This window comes from Pan troglodytes, chromosome 7, assembly GCF_028858775.2.
Source record: "Pan troglodytes isolate AG18354 chromosome 7, NHGRI_mPanTro3-v2.0_pri, whole genome shotgun sequence".
Classification (NCBI taxonomy): Eukaryota; Metazoa; Chordata; class Mammalia; order Primates; family Hominidae; genus Pan; species Pan troglodytes.
The window spans coordinates 99,060,609-99,075,000 of record NC_072405.2 but is presented as its reverse complement, the minus strand read 5'-3'; the positions used below and the strand labels follow the sequence as shown (position 1 = coordinate 99,075,000).

The following is a 14,392-nucleotide window of genomic DNA, read 5'->3' as shown; positions in this document are numbered from 1 at the left end:
TCCCTGTGTGCCTATTAATTTGCTCCCACTTATAAGTGAAACATGTGATATCAGATTTTCTATTTTTGAGTTATTTCACTCAGGATAAGGGCCTCCCACTCCATTCATGTTGCTGTGAAGGACATGATTTTATTCTTTTTTTATGGCTGTATAGTATTCCATGGTGTATATATACCATATTTTCTGTATCCAATCCACCACTGATGGACACTTAGGTTGATTCCATGACTGCACTATTGTGAATAGTGCTGCAATAAACATACAAGTACAGGTGTCTTTCTGATAAAATTGTTTCTTTTCCTTTGGGTAGATACCCAGTGGTGGGACTGCTGGGTCAAATGTTAGTTCTATTTTTAGTTCTTGGAGAAATCTTTATATCATTTTCAATAGGGATGAATTAATTTACATTTACTAATAAACTAATTTACATTCCCAACAACAGTGTGTAAGAGCTTCCTTTTCTCTGCATCCTTGACAACATCTGTTATTTTTTGACTTTTTAATAATAGCCATTCTGAAGGGTAGCAGATACTATCTGAATCTCATTTTAATTTGTATTTCCCTGATGATTAGTAATGTTGAGGTTTCTTCATAAATTTGCTGGCCACTTGTTGGTCTTCGTTTGTAAAGTGCCTCTTTAGGTACATGTTGTGTTCATGTTATGTACATGTTTATGTACATGTTATATTCTGTTTTTAATGGGGTTATTTGGTTTCTTCTTCTTGATTTGTTTAAATTCCTTATAGATTCCAGATATTAGTCCTTTGTCACATTCATATTTTGCAAATATTATCTCTCATTCTCCAAGTTGACTGTTCACTCTCTTGAGTTTCTTTTGCTGTGCAGAAGCTACTTCATTTCATAGTTGCATTTGTCTTTTTTTGTTTTTCTTGCATTTGCTTTTGAGGTCTTAGTTATAATTTCTTTGCCTATGCCAATGTCCAGAAGAGTTTTTCATAGGCCTTCTTCTAGAATTTTTATAGTTTCAGGTCTCACATTTATGTATTTAATCCATTTTGAGTTAATTTTTGTACACGTCAAGAGGTAGAGGTTCAGTTTCATTTTTCTGCATATGCCTAGCCAGATTTCCCAGCACTATTTATTGAATAGAGTATCCTTTCCCCATTGTTCATTTTACAACTAACTTTTTCAAAGATTAGTTAGTTGTAGGTGTATGGCTTTACTTCTTGGTTTTCTATTCTGTTCCATTCATTTGTCTATTTTTGTACTGGTACAAAATACTGTTTTGGATACTACAGCCTTGTAGTACAGTTTGGAGTCAGCTATTGTAATGCCTCCAGCTTTGTTCTTTTCTCTTATAATCACTGTAGCTATTCAGGATTTTTTTAGTTCCATATGAATTTTTGAATAGTTTTTTCTAATTCTGTGAAAAATTATGTTGGCAATTTTATAGAATTACATTGAATCTGTAGATTGCTTTGGGCTGTATAGACATTTTAATGATATTGATTCTTCCTGTCTATAAGCATGGAACGTTTTTCTCTTTGTTTGTGTCATCTGTGATTTATTTCATCAGTGTTTTGTAGTTCTCCTTGTAGAGGTCTTTCATCTCCTTCATTAAATTATGTCTTGGTATGTTACTATTTTGTGACTATTGTAAATGGGATTGAGTTCTTGATTTCGTTCTCAGCTTGAGTGTTGACGTACAGAAATGTGACTGATTTTTGTGCATTAATTTTGTATCCTGAAACTTTGCTGAAATCATTTACCAAATTGAAGAATCTCTTGTAGAAATCTTTAGGATGTTTCTTGCTATAGGATTTTGCCATCAGTGAACAGGATATCTTGAATTCTTCTTTTCTCCTTTTGATTCCTTTTATTTCTTTCTCTTGTCTGATTGCTCTGAGTGGCACTTTCAGTACTGTGTTGAATAGGAGTAGTAAGAGTGGATATCCTTGTCTTGTACTAGTTCTTAGGAGAAATACTTTCAACTTTTCCTGATTCAGTATGATGTTGGCTGTTGATTTGTCATATATGGCCCTTATTAATTTGAAGTATGTTTCTTTGATGCCTAGTTTGTTGAGGGCTTTTATCACAAAGTGATGTTTGGTTTTATCAAATGTTTTTTCTGCATCTATTTAGATGACCATATGGTTTTGGTTTTATTTTTGTTTATGTTGTGAATCACATTTATCAATTTGCACATGTTGAACCATCTTCACATCCCTAGAATAAAACTCACTTGATCATGATAGATTATCTTTTTGATGTGCTATTAAATTTAGTTTGCAGGTATTTTATTGTCAATTTTTGTGTCCATATTCATCAGGGATATTAGCCTGTAGTTTTCTTTTTTGTTGTGTCCTTGCCAGATTTTGATATAAGAATAAAACTAGTTTTGTGAAATGTGTTAGGGAGGAATCCCTTCTCCTAAATTTTTTGCAATAGTGCAGTAAGATTGATACCAACTCTTTTTTGTGCTTTTGGTAAATGTGGCTTTGATTTCATCTAGTTCAGGGCTTTTTTTGGTTGGTAGGTTTTTTATTACTGATTCAATTTCATAAATCATTATTGGTCTGTTTAGGATTTCAGTTTCTTCCTAGTTCACGTTTTGAAGGTGGTGTGTTTTCAGGAACTTATCCACTTCCTCTAGGTTTTCTAGTGTATGTGCATAGAGATATTTATAGTCTCTGAGAATCTTTTGTATTTCCGTTTTATCAGTTATAATGTCATCTTTATTATTTCTGACTATACTTATTTGAACCTTCTCTCTTTCTCTCTCTCTTTTTTTTTTGGTTAATCTAGCTAGTGGGCTTCTAATCTGGTCAGGTGGTGATAAATTCCCTTAGCATTTGCTTGTCTGAGAAAGACCTTATTTCTTCTTTATTTAGGAAGCTTAGTTTGGCCAGATATAAAATTCTTGGCTGATATTTTTTTTTCTTTAAGAAGGATAAAAATAGGCTCCCAATTTTGTCTGGCTTTTAAGGTTTCTGTTGCAAAGTTTACTACTAATCTGATAGGATTTCCTTTATAAATAATTTGTTCTTTTTCTGTAGATGCCCTTAAGATTTTTTTTTATCATTGACTTTGGATAGTCTGATGACCATATGCCTTTGTGATGCTTATCTCATTTAGTATCTCACAAGTGTTCTCTGAATTTCTTGAATCTGGATATCCACCTCTCTAGCAAGATTAGGGAATTTTTTCTGGATTATTCTCCCAAATATATTTTCCACATTGCTTATTTTTTCTTATTCTCTTTCAATAATGCCTGTAAGTCATAGGTACAGTCACTTTACATAATCCCATATTTCTTGAAGTCTATATTCATTTTTTAAAATTCTTTTTTATTTATTTTGGTCTGACTGGCTTTATTCAAAAGACTACTCTTCAATCTCTAAAATTCTTTCTTCTGCTTGGTCTAGTCTATTGTTAAAGCTTCCGACTATATTTTGAAATTCACTTAGTTAATTTGTCAATTCCAGAAGTTCTATTATTTTAATATAGCTATTCCAGCTTTCATATCCTAAATTGTTTTTCTGTTTTTGTATGTGCTGGTTTTCAACTTTCTCTTTCATCTCATTGAGTTTCCTGGCAGTCCATATTTTGATTTATTTATCTGTCATTTCAGACTTTTTATTTTGATTAAGCACCTGCTCTCATGTGGCCAGTGGCGGTGGGAGATTGTGTTGGAGTGTGCTAAGGTATTCTGGGATGGACTTGGGGAGTGCAACACCTCCTCATTGTGGGAAGACAATAATTCAATCCACTTCCCTATCACACCCCTGTCACAGGGCTCAGGACTTTCAGTTTATACAGACTTTGTCCTGTGTGGCTGTGGACTACAAATATGCCCCTCTAGCAGCTTTCACCTAACTGGGCTCAGGGCAGAGCCTTTTCTCATAGTCCAGAACTGACTACTCTGGCTTGTCTGCCTCTGTTGCTGGGATGCTGTTACTCTGTGTAGGAAGCAGGAATTGAGCACTACCCTTCATGCAAGAATTAGCTGCACAAACTCACTTTCAACTAGGATAGAACTGCCACAGGAAGGGCTGGAATGGCTTTCTCCAAGTGCATACATCCACCCCCAGTGAGAAGAGTCTCTGCTGTGTTTGCAACAGTGAACAAGGAAAGCATGGAGATGGCCCCATCTCCTTGCCCTTGTAAGTTGTTTTCTGAAACTCATTTATATTTTATTTTTCATAGTAATGGTTATAATTACTTGCATTCATAGGCATTTAGGTATTTTTCTTACATAGTAATCTGTGTTTTACAGCTGTGTCAACAATTCATAAAACATTATGATAATCATATGAGGAGGAGGAAACTAAAAACTAAACAAATGAATCTTTTGTTATCATCTGCTTCAAAGATACTACCAAAAAATTACTAAGAAAGATGAATGAATTCAGTAAATAACTTCACAAGTTTGTATTTAGTGGTTTGCAATACTTATCACTGCTTCTCAATCACCTTAAAGATATCTCTGTGACAGTTGAAAAATATACACGTGAACTAGTTAATACTTTTAAATGTTCTGCCTTAATTCATTATCTTCATACAGATATATGTTATATATAATATATTATTGAATTTAATTTTATTGAGATTATTTTTACTACATTTTGTTATTTGCTGTCTCTTCAGTGGCTTCCTTTACCCTCTATCCAGATTAAAGACAATCATAGTATTTTAACTCTAGGGCAAGAATTTAAGTAATTTAAATTAAGTCATTTTTAAATTTTTCTCACACCAATGATTCTGTGTTTAAGTATTGTGTTATGCGCTGTTAATTTTCATCTTTTCTTTATAATGTGTTTTAATCTATTTTCATTGTAAGCTTGAAAGCACCAAAAAATATTGATGTTTCATGTCTTCCAGGACATTCCTACATTGATTGTCAAGGTGTTGAAATATCCACCATGTAATTTTTTCTCCACACTCACAGAGAGGCTCACGGTAAACCTCCTAAAGCATCTTATTAAAAGAGGTAATGAGCTTTCTTGTTTCAAGGCCCTCAAACTTAACCTTTTTTTCCAATATTTAGAAAAGGCTTTTTCAGTTAACACAACTCTTTCTTGCCTCAAATTTTCTTTAAAATTGTGATGCAAATATAATTCTCTGTAGTGAATCTCTCTAACCTTTTCTAAATTGAAAGCATTATGCAAACATTTATAGCAATTTAAACAATCATTTTGGATAGCAATTTTATGAGTCAATATTTCTTTCCAAGAAAATGTTTGGCAAACTATAATTTTGGAGAAAATATTAACATTTTAGTTTCCAGAAATGATTGTATTTGTACTATGAAGCAGAAAATTTATGTAAATTATTAAAAATAAAAAACTTTTGGTAATTATTCTTTGTTTAAAAATTTTAATTATAATGCTTAAAAATGTAAATATTTTTATTATACATTATTATTGATAAATATTAATATTATACTAATATAAATATTATTACTCATTAATACTTATATTAAATAGTATTTTGAGTGGTTACTATAATTTTACATCTGTTTTCTCATTTAATCCGCCCAAATATTATAAGAAGTAGTGACTATTATCAATTCACAGATGAAGAAATCAAGACTTAACCTATATGAATCTAAGTTCATATTATTCTTAAGCCTATTCTCTTAAACACTTATAAATACTATATAATATACTCTTTGAATTGGCAACCTAGTATATACCAGAATTTGAAGTTACAGAAAGTTTCAAGTTTTTTGTTAATGTAAGTTTTAATCCACATAAAACAAGTATAATATTTGGTTTAAACTTCCATTAGGCTTACAATCCAATTTGGAGTAATCAATTCCACAGGAAATGTTTAAATACATTTTGCACGTTCTATCCACTTATTTTTAAGAGCATAAATCTTTGCTGAGTTATGCAAGGCAGAAAATTACAGTTCTTCCTATATTTAAGCCCTTCCCTCAAGTTCCATCTGCAAATCCTTGTTCCCTTTTATTCTAACTTAGAAACCTGTCCATTCTGCTTCATCCACTCTAATGCTCATGCCACCATCTCATCTCATTATCTCATCTCATCAGGTCTTGACTGGATAAATACATATGTGTTTTACTGGTTTCCTCTGTGCATAATTTATTGTCACTCTATTGTAGCCCCGCGAACCCACCCCCTACTGCCTGAATTTTCTTTTTAAAACTGAAATCTTTTGTTTTTATTCCTTTTAGAAACGCTACAGCCGTAGTCACAGATGAGCTCTGGTGACTAAAATCCCACCTACCACTACTTGACTGTTGCGGTGCCTGAAGCCTACAAAATCGCAGAATGATTGCTGGTTCTCAAACCTCTAGGTTACTTTATGATTGGGAATTTTACATATATCCATTGCCTGAAATGCCCTTAGCATCTATTACCCTTTGAGATTTAGCTTCAATATCAAGTAATGAAGCCTTTCTTAAGTACCTAGAGAAAATCAGTTTTCTGGTCTTTAATGCCACCTTTGTACACACAGCTTTCTGTTGTTACCTTTTCAAATCATTTCACCATTATTTCTCTATGCATTCATTCATTATTTCAACAAATATTTATCGGGTGTTTAATATGTTTATAGCCATGTGCTAAGCACTGAGGTTATACATTGTCGTGACTCCATGGTTAAACTCCACAGGGACAAGATCCACACAAACATTCTGTGTGAAGGACACATAAATAGTTTGGGGGTACATCATGCCTATGACTGATATGAAGAAGGTGTAAACAAATGTATATTGAATTAAAGAATACCTTAAATATTTGTTTGTAAGAGATATAGTTTTAGGATTTGTTACAATAGTTAGAAAAGGGTTTCATGAATATGGAATGAGAGCTTAGACTGCAACTGTTTTACAAAGCGCTTTTAAAAGTAACTACTAAAATAATCTAGTAATACTTTTAGAGTCATTTAGAAAAGAATAAAATAATCTTAGCCTAGCTAACAGGATGTTCCAATAAAACTGTTGTGATGTGGTAGGACTCGATTATGGTGAGAATGGGTCAGAATGGATGAATCAACGCATTTGTGTAAAGAATAATATCTAGAAATGATGACAATGTATATTTGAAAGAAAAGAGTATTAAAAATGTCTTTAAATTTTCCAATTTGTTGTACTCATAGGAAAATAGGAGGTGAAAATGAAATACTTAGAGATGGTGTCTAATTTATTTCAAGAATTTGAGGTAAAAAAGAACTGCTCTGCCCCGTTAATATGTGAGATGAGCAATTTAGGAGGGAGGTCAGGCTGGAAAAGTGAATTTACTGAACACCATGATAGTCATGTTGTTTAATGACTTAAGAATAGACAGTAAGAGAGGTTCTCCTATCATAGCCCTACATCCTCTGGAAATGCATGCTACATTAAAATTTGTATTTCTATTTCCATATGCTTGGTATGACTAATGGCAGAAACTGTGAAGAATCCTAGGAGAAAAATGGTCTGCATTTGCTTCAGACTTATTGCAAAGCGTATGTATGAAGGAAAACATTATTACTTCTAATTCTACCAGACCATCACCTGCATGAGTCCCTGTGATGCTTCCCAAATCCATCCAAATGCTTAACTGAAGCTTGAATTTATTATTTTCAAGTTCGATGTAAAAGTTCTTCTTTTTAAACTTGACACTGTATACTGTGGCTTAAATATTTAAGCAAGGCTCTTTCGAAGATTGAGGAAGAAACATCAAAAGTATCTAATGTTTAATTCAGTGAGGTAAGCTTTCTCAAACTCTGAAGCTTATGTGAAGCTGTTTGGAATTTTTTCAAGGGTCTTTTATCTCTAAATAAAAACAGAATTTAAAAAAAAAATTATAATAATTCTTCAAAACAGAAATAACTTCTGTCAGAGTTCTTTGGTTTCTACCTAAAAGAAACAGTTACATGGCAATTGTTTATTTATTTCTACATGAACCCAACATGTTCAAATTCTAAGATTTAGAAAAGCTTGCTTCAGTCATACATAAAGATTTTGAAAACTTATTATTCAAGCCAACTAAGATTCTTGCTAGAAAACTCAAACAAAGAACAATAATTGGTTTGAAAACTGCAGAATATACTTTGTAGATTATGACTCTTCATTGATGAACAGATAAGTAAACACCCACAAATCAATATGTAAACAATAGAACTGGCTATTAAGTTTTTGCTAAAAGATCTTCCTTGACAGAGTTTATAGAATTTGCTAATTTTTTCTTTTTTGTCTTATTTAATGTTAGTTATCAAAGCCAAGTCTTCCCAGACCCTTACTAATTAATCTCAACAATTTGTTTTTGAAATTTTGAAAACATAGAAATATTAGGAGAATCTCCATTGGAGTGATTCAAGAGAGTTCTAAAACATGGAGACTGACAAAAACATTCAGATAGAAATCTGCAGTTAATGGTAATAAAATGATGGCAGTCACTGTGATGATATGATAATTGTGATGATTAGGCTGCTGGTTTGGAATCCTGGATGAATCTCTTAAACTAGCTTTATGGCTTTTAGCAAGTTATGTAACCTTTGAAATATTCACCTGGTTTTTAAAACCACATTCTGTGGATGTAAGGTAACCACAGATGTATGTTATTTATAAGATAACCCATATAAATAATGTAGTATGTCTCGCACATACTAAGCGCATGCTAAGACTTTCCCCATGCTTTCTTTTTTTTGGCTTCTTTTATTATTATTATTATTATACTTTAAATTCTAGGGTACACTTGCACAACGTCCATGTTTTAAGTCTCCACCCCCTTGTCCTTGAAAATTCTAATCTCTTTTGTTTACCAAGGCCAGTGATAATGAAGTCTTATGACAAAACCTGTTCCTATAACATTCTTTCTAGTCATTACATATTTTAATCTCTCGTTTATTAAGTTAGGTGCCTGTAATAATAACATTTTCTAGAATATTTTTTACTGCTTTTAGCATGGCTAACTTTTTTCACCTTTCCTTCAATAAATGCTGCCTCATTTTAAGGTTTATTCTGAACACCCAATATAAAGTAATCCCCTCACAATCTAGACTGCTTATTATTATTTTAATATTCTATATATTTTTATTACTTATCACAATTTATTTTTGAGTATTTTAGGAAAAGTTATTTAAACTGTGCCTAGAACATAGTTAATACTTTAAATTATTTGTAATTTTTAAAAGTTTCCTATTTACTTTTCCCACAGATTTTTAAGTTCCTGAGGGTTAGACACTTGTTCATTTTTTTCACCATTATATCCTGAAAGCCTAGACAAAGCCTATACCTTATAAGAACTCAATGAATATTTATTAAATAAACAAATTATTAAATGAATGCATATTTATAAAATTATGTGATTTCACCACATCAATGTAAGCAAAACATATCATATAAATTAGAAGTTAAAGCTATATAAATTATAATATCTAATTACATTTGAGGGCTATGCTGCAGTATAAGAGACTTGTGTGAATTAGATATCGTGATTAGTACTCCTTTTATATGGTGTTACTTTCTACTGTCAGCAATAACACATTAATTTTTAGAACTAGTTTTTTGAGTCTACACATTGGTATGGAAATATTTAGATACCCTAATATATATATATTTATATATTATATATTATGATATATAAATATATAATTTATATGTAATTATATATAATAAATATAAAATAAAATAATATATAAATATATAATATAATATAAATAAATATAAAATCCTGTAAAAATATATCAATATATATTTATAAATGTATATAAATTTTAAATACATATTTAATATTTATATTAAATACATATAATATTTATATTAAATATGTATTTAAAATTTATATACATTTATAAATACATATTTAATATACATAAATATATGTTTATATATTTATATATGAATACTACAAGTAATTTAAAGCATTAACTGTGTTCTAGGCACAGTTTAAATAACTTTTTCTGAAATGTTCAACAAAAAATTATGATAAGTACTAAAAATACATAGATATTAAAATAATAAGCAGTCTAGATGGTGACGGGATTGCCTTAGATTGGGTGTTCAGAATGGACCCTAAAATGAGGCAGCATTTATTTATATCATTTATTTATATATATCAATGTAGTATTAAGGATGAAATTATTACATAACTATTAATGTTTTCCAAAATATTAATTATTCAAGGACATATTTTGGCATTTTTCTTGGCAGCAAATTTGTGGATAAAATAGTTTTATTTCTGAATGATATGGGAAAAATAAAAATGTCAGTGTATTTTTAATAAGTGAATAGCCTGTAATCACTTCAGTATGAATGTTTTGGACATAAGACAAAACCTAGCAGTGTAATACATATCTTAGTATTATTATTTCACAAATTGCATTCACCAAGGAACTTCTGTGTTATAACCTACTATTTAAATACACTGTATGGAACTGAGCACACAGAAGTTTTTTGGTTTTTTGTTTTGTTTTGTTTTTGAGACAGGGTCTCACTGTTGCCCAGGCTGAAGTACAGTGGCACGATCTCTGCTCACTACAACCTCCATCTCCTAGGTTCAAGCGATTCTCCTGCCTCAGCCTCCCAAGTAACTGGGACTACAGGCACGTGCGACCACATCCAGCTAATTTTTGTATTTTTATTTTTTTTAGTAGAGACAGGGCTTCTCCATGTCGCCCAGGTTGGTCTCGAGCTCCTGGGATCAAGTGATCTGCCCACCTCGGCTCCCCAAAGTGCTGGGATTACAAGCGTGTTTGGCTTTATGTTTTTCTTAGCTAGGACTTAGAAAATAAACACTTATTACAATATGGCATTACATTCTGAGTACTAATTCTCTGCTGTTCACTTGCTAGGAAAATGGGAACAATATATAATTTAAAGCAAAGTTTGATAACAACTTAGATGTTCCACTAAAATTTTGGTAATAGCATTACTATTTGTAAAAATGTAGAGATGTAAATTTCCTTTTATTTCCCTCCTTCTGAACATGAGGAGGACTCCTTAATATTCTAATTTTTAATGAATCTTTTTTGGAATAATTTTAGATTTTGAGGAAAGTTGCAAAGATTGTGTAAAGTCCTTACCCCCAGTTTCCCCTAACGTTAACATCTTATATGTCAAGTTAGTATATTATCTTTGGTAAAGTACTGTTAACTAAACTTCAAAGTTTATTTGGATTTCACCAGTTTTTTCATTATTGTCTTTTTTCTGTTCTAAGAGCCAATTCAGAAGACCACATTGTGTTTAGACATTACATCTCCTAGTCTCCTCTGGTCTGTGACAGTTTTTTGGTCTTTAACTTTTCATTACTCTGACAATTTTGAAGATCATTGGTGATCATTGAAGATCTTTTCTAACGTAATCCTCAACTTGCTTTTATGATTTTCTAAAGATTAGACTGGGTCTAGGGATTTTGGGGAAAAAATGTCCAAGAGATGAAATGTCCTTATTACATCATGTCAGCAAGTAGATGATATCCTCATGACTTATTACTGGTAATATTAACCTTAATAATGTGGTTAATGATATGTCTTCCAGTTCCCTCCATTGTAAGTTACTCTTTTCCATTTTCATATTCTGCACTTGGTAAGCGAGAGTAATATTTTATAAGAGAAAATAAGTATATGCAGCATTATATAGAGCACTTTAAAAGTAAGTTATTATTATAACATATTCCTTTGGAATAAAGATTTATTAATCCATAAGAAGTAAAAGACAATGTCACCATTTCACAATAACTCTGTGTTCCACAGGTAATAACATTTTTATCCAAACACCAAGGACAATTATTAATAATTGCTATTTCGTACCACTTTCCAAACTGTGATAATAAAACTAGTTGTTTACCAAAATCATCAAGAGTACATTTTATTTCAGCAACCTAGGCAAAAATATGCAGATGCAAATTTTAGAAATGTGGATATATCTATCTTTATGTCTGTTTGTGATACAGATTATATGATATACACCTACATTTGACACTATTATTTTACTAATATGCCATTTTATCTCATCTGTTTATTCTTTAAAACATTGTGTCTCATATTGAGACATGATCAGTGTAAAATATATTCACAAATTATGTAAAGTAACATTAAAAAGAAAGATTCAACTTAAATTTGAATGAATACTTATGTCAAGTTTACCATTGGTCAAAAAGGAAATCAAAAGAGAATTTTAAAAATACCTCAACAGAAGAGACACAACATACCAAAACTTTTGGGATGCAGAGAAGCAAGTACTAAGGAAAAAGTTTATAGCATTAAATGCCTACACTAAATATGAAGAAAGATGTAAAATAAACAACCTAACTTTATACCTTAAGGAACTACAGAAAGAACAAATTAAGCCCAAAGCTAGCAGAAGGAAAGAATTAGTAAAATTTTGAGCAAATATAAATCAAACAGAGAGTTTTAAAAATTAGGAAAATAATCAATAAAACTAAGACTTGGATTTTTGAAAGGATAAAAAATATGACAAAAATTTAGCTAGACTAAAATAAACCAGGCACAGAAAGATAAATATCACATATTCTCACTCATATGTGGGAGCTAAAAAAATTAATCTCATGGAGGTAAAGAGTAAACTGATAGTTAGCATAGGCTGGGAGGGTTGTGTAGGGGGCCAGGGGATCAAAAGAGGTTTGTTTATCAATAGGGACAAACATACAGTTAGACAAAAGGAAAAAGTTTGAATGTTCAATAGAAGAGTAGTATGACTAGAGTTAACAGCAGTGTATTGTATATTTCATAATAGCTAGAAGAGAGGTCTTGAAATATTCCTAACACATAGGAATGACTATGGATATCCTAAATACTCTGACTTGATCATTGCACGTAGTATACAGGAGCCAAAATATAACAGGTATCCCATATATATGTACAATTGTTATATATCAATAAAAAAGCTCTCAGCCAAATAGGTACCTCAATGCAATAAAGATTATATATGAAGCCCAGATTAATGTCATAATCGATGGGGGTAAATTAAAAGCTTTTTCTGTAAGATATGGCAAAATGCAAGGATGCCCATGCTCACTGCTTCTATTCAACATAGTACTGAAAGTCCTCACTAAAGCAATTAGAAAAGAAATAAGAGGCACCCACAGTCAAAAGAAAGAGTAAAATAAGATGTTTGCAGATGGCATTTTCAATAGAAAACCCTAAAGACAACAAAAATCCTATTAGAACTAATGAGCAATTTCAATAAAGTTGCAGTGTACAATATCAACATAGCAAAAATATGTTATTTCTATGCATCAACAATGAACTATGCAGAAATGAAATTAAGAAAACAATCCCTTTTAAAATAACAACAAAAGAATAAAATACTTAGAAATAAAGGTAACCAAAAAGGTTAAAGACTGATATGCAAAATGGTATAAAACCCTGATATGCAAAATGGTATAAAACCCTGATAAAGAAAATTTTTTAAAGACACAGATAAATAGAAAGACTTCCCTTGTTCATGTTGGAAGAGGTAAAATTGTTAAGATGTTCGTGCCACTTGTATTAGTCTGTTTCACACTGCTATAAAGAACTGCCCGAGTATGGGTAATTTATTTAAAAAGGAGGTTTAATTGACTCACAGTTCTGCATGGCTGGGAAGGCCTCAGGAAATTTGCAATCATGGAGGAAGGTGAAGGGGAAGCAAGGCATATCTTACATGGCAGCAGGAGAGTGAGTAAGCACAGGGGAAACTGATACTTTTAAACCATCAGATCTCATGAGAACTCACTCACTATCACAAGAACAGCATGGGGGAAACTATCCCCATGATCCAATCACCTCCCACCAGGTCCCTCCCTGAATACATGGGGATTACAATTCAAGATGATATTTGGGAGTGGAGACAAAGCCAAACCATATAATTCCATCCTCCCAAACCTCATGTCCTTCTCATTGTATTTTGATTTCAAAATAAAATCACACCTTCCCAAGAGTCCCCCAGAGTCTTAACTCATCCCAGCATTAACTCAAAAGTCACAGTCCAAAGTCTCATCTGAGACAAGGCAAGTCCCTTCCACCTATGAACTTATAAAATCAAAAACAAGTTAGTTACTTCCAAGATACAATAGGGGTATAGGCATTGGGTTAATGTTCCTGTTCCAAATGGGAGAAATTGGTCAAACCAAAAGGCTATAGGACCTACACAAGTCTGAAATCCAGCAGGGCAGTCATTATATGTTAAAGCTCCAAAATGATCTCTTTTGACTCCATGTCTCACATCCAGGCCACACTGATGCAAGGGGTGGGCTCCCAAGGCCTTGGGCAGCTCTGCCCCTGTGGCTGTACAGGATACAGACCCTGTGGCTACTTTCACAAACTAGCATTGAGTGCCTGAGACACTGGGTGCACAGTGAAAGCTGTCAGTAGATCTACCATCTTGGGATCTGGAAGACCTCTTCTCACCCCAAAGGCAGTGCCCTAGTGGGGACTCTGTGTGGGGGCTTCAGCCCCACATTCCCCCTCTGCATTGCCC

The 14,392-nt window shown here is 32.2% G+C and overlaps 1 long non-coding RNA gene across 1 annotated transcript in view; it reads left to right on the top strand.

The window, feature by feature from the left end:
* LOC134810890 (uncharacterized) overlaps positions 1-8,941 on the top strand; it is a 9,531-nt gene extending 590 nt beyond the window's left edge. Inside the window, exons 1-3 of the long non-coding RNA XR_010159624.1 lie at positions 1-4,124; positions 4,843-4,951; positions 6,161-8,941. The exon at positions 1-4,124 is cut by the window's left edge and continues 590 nt beyond it. This is a non-coding gene — a long non-coding RNA (uncharacterized LOC134810890). The remainder of the gene's footprint in view (positions 4,125-4,842; positions 4,952-6,160) is intronic.
* Positions 8,942-14,392: the final 5,451 nt, after the last annotated feature.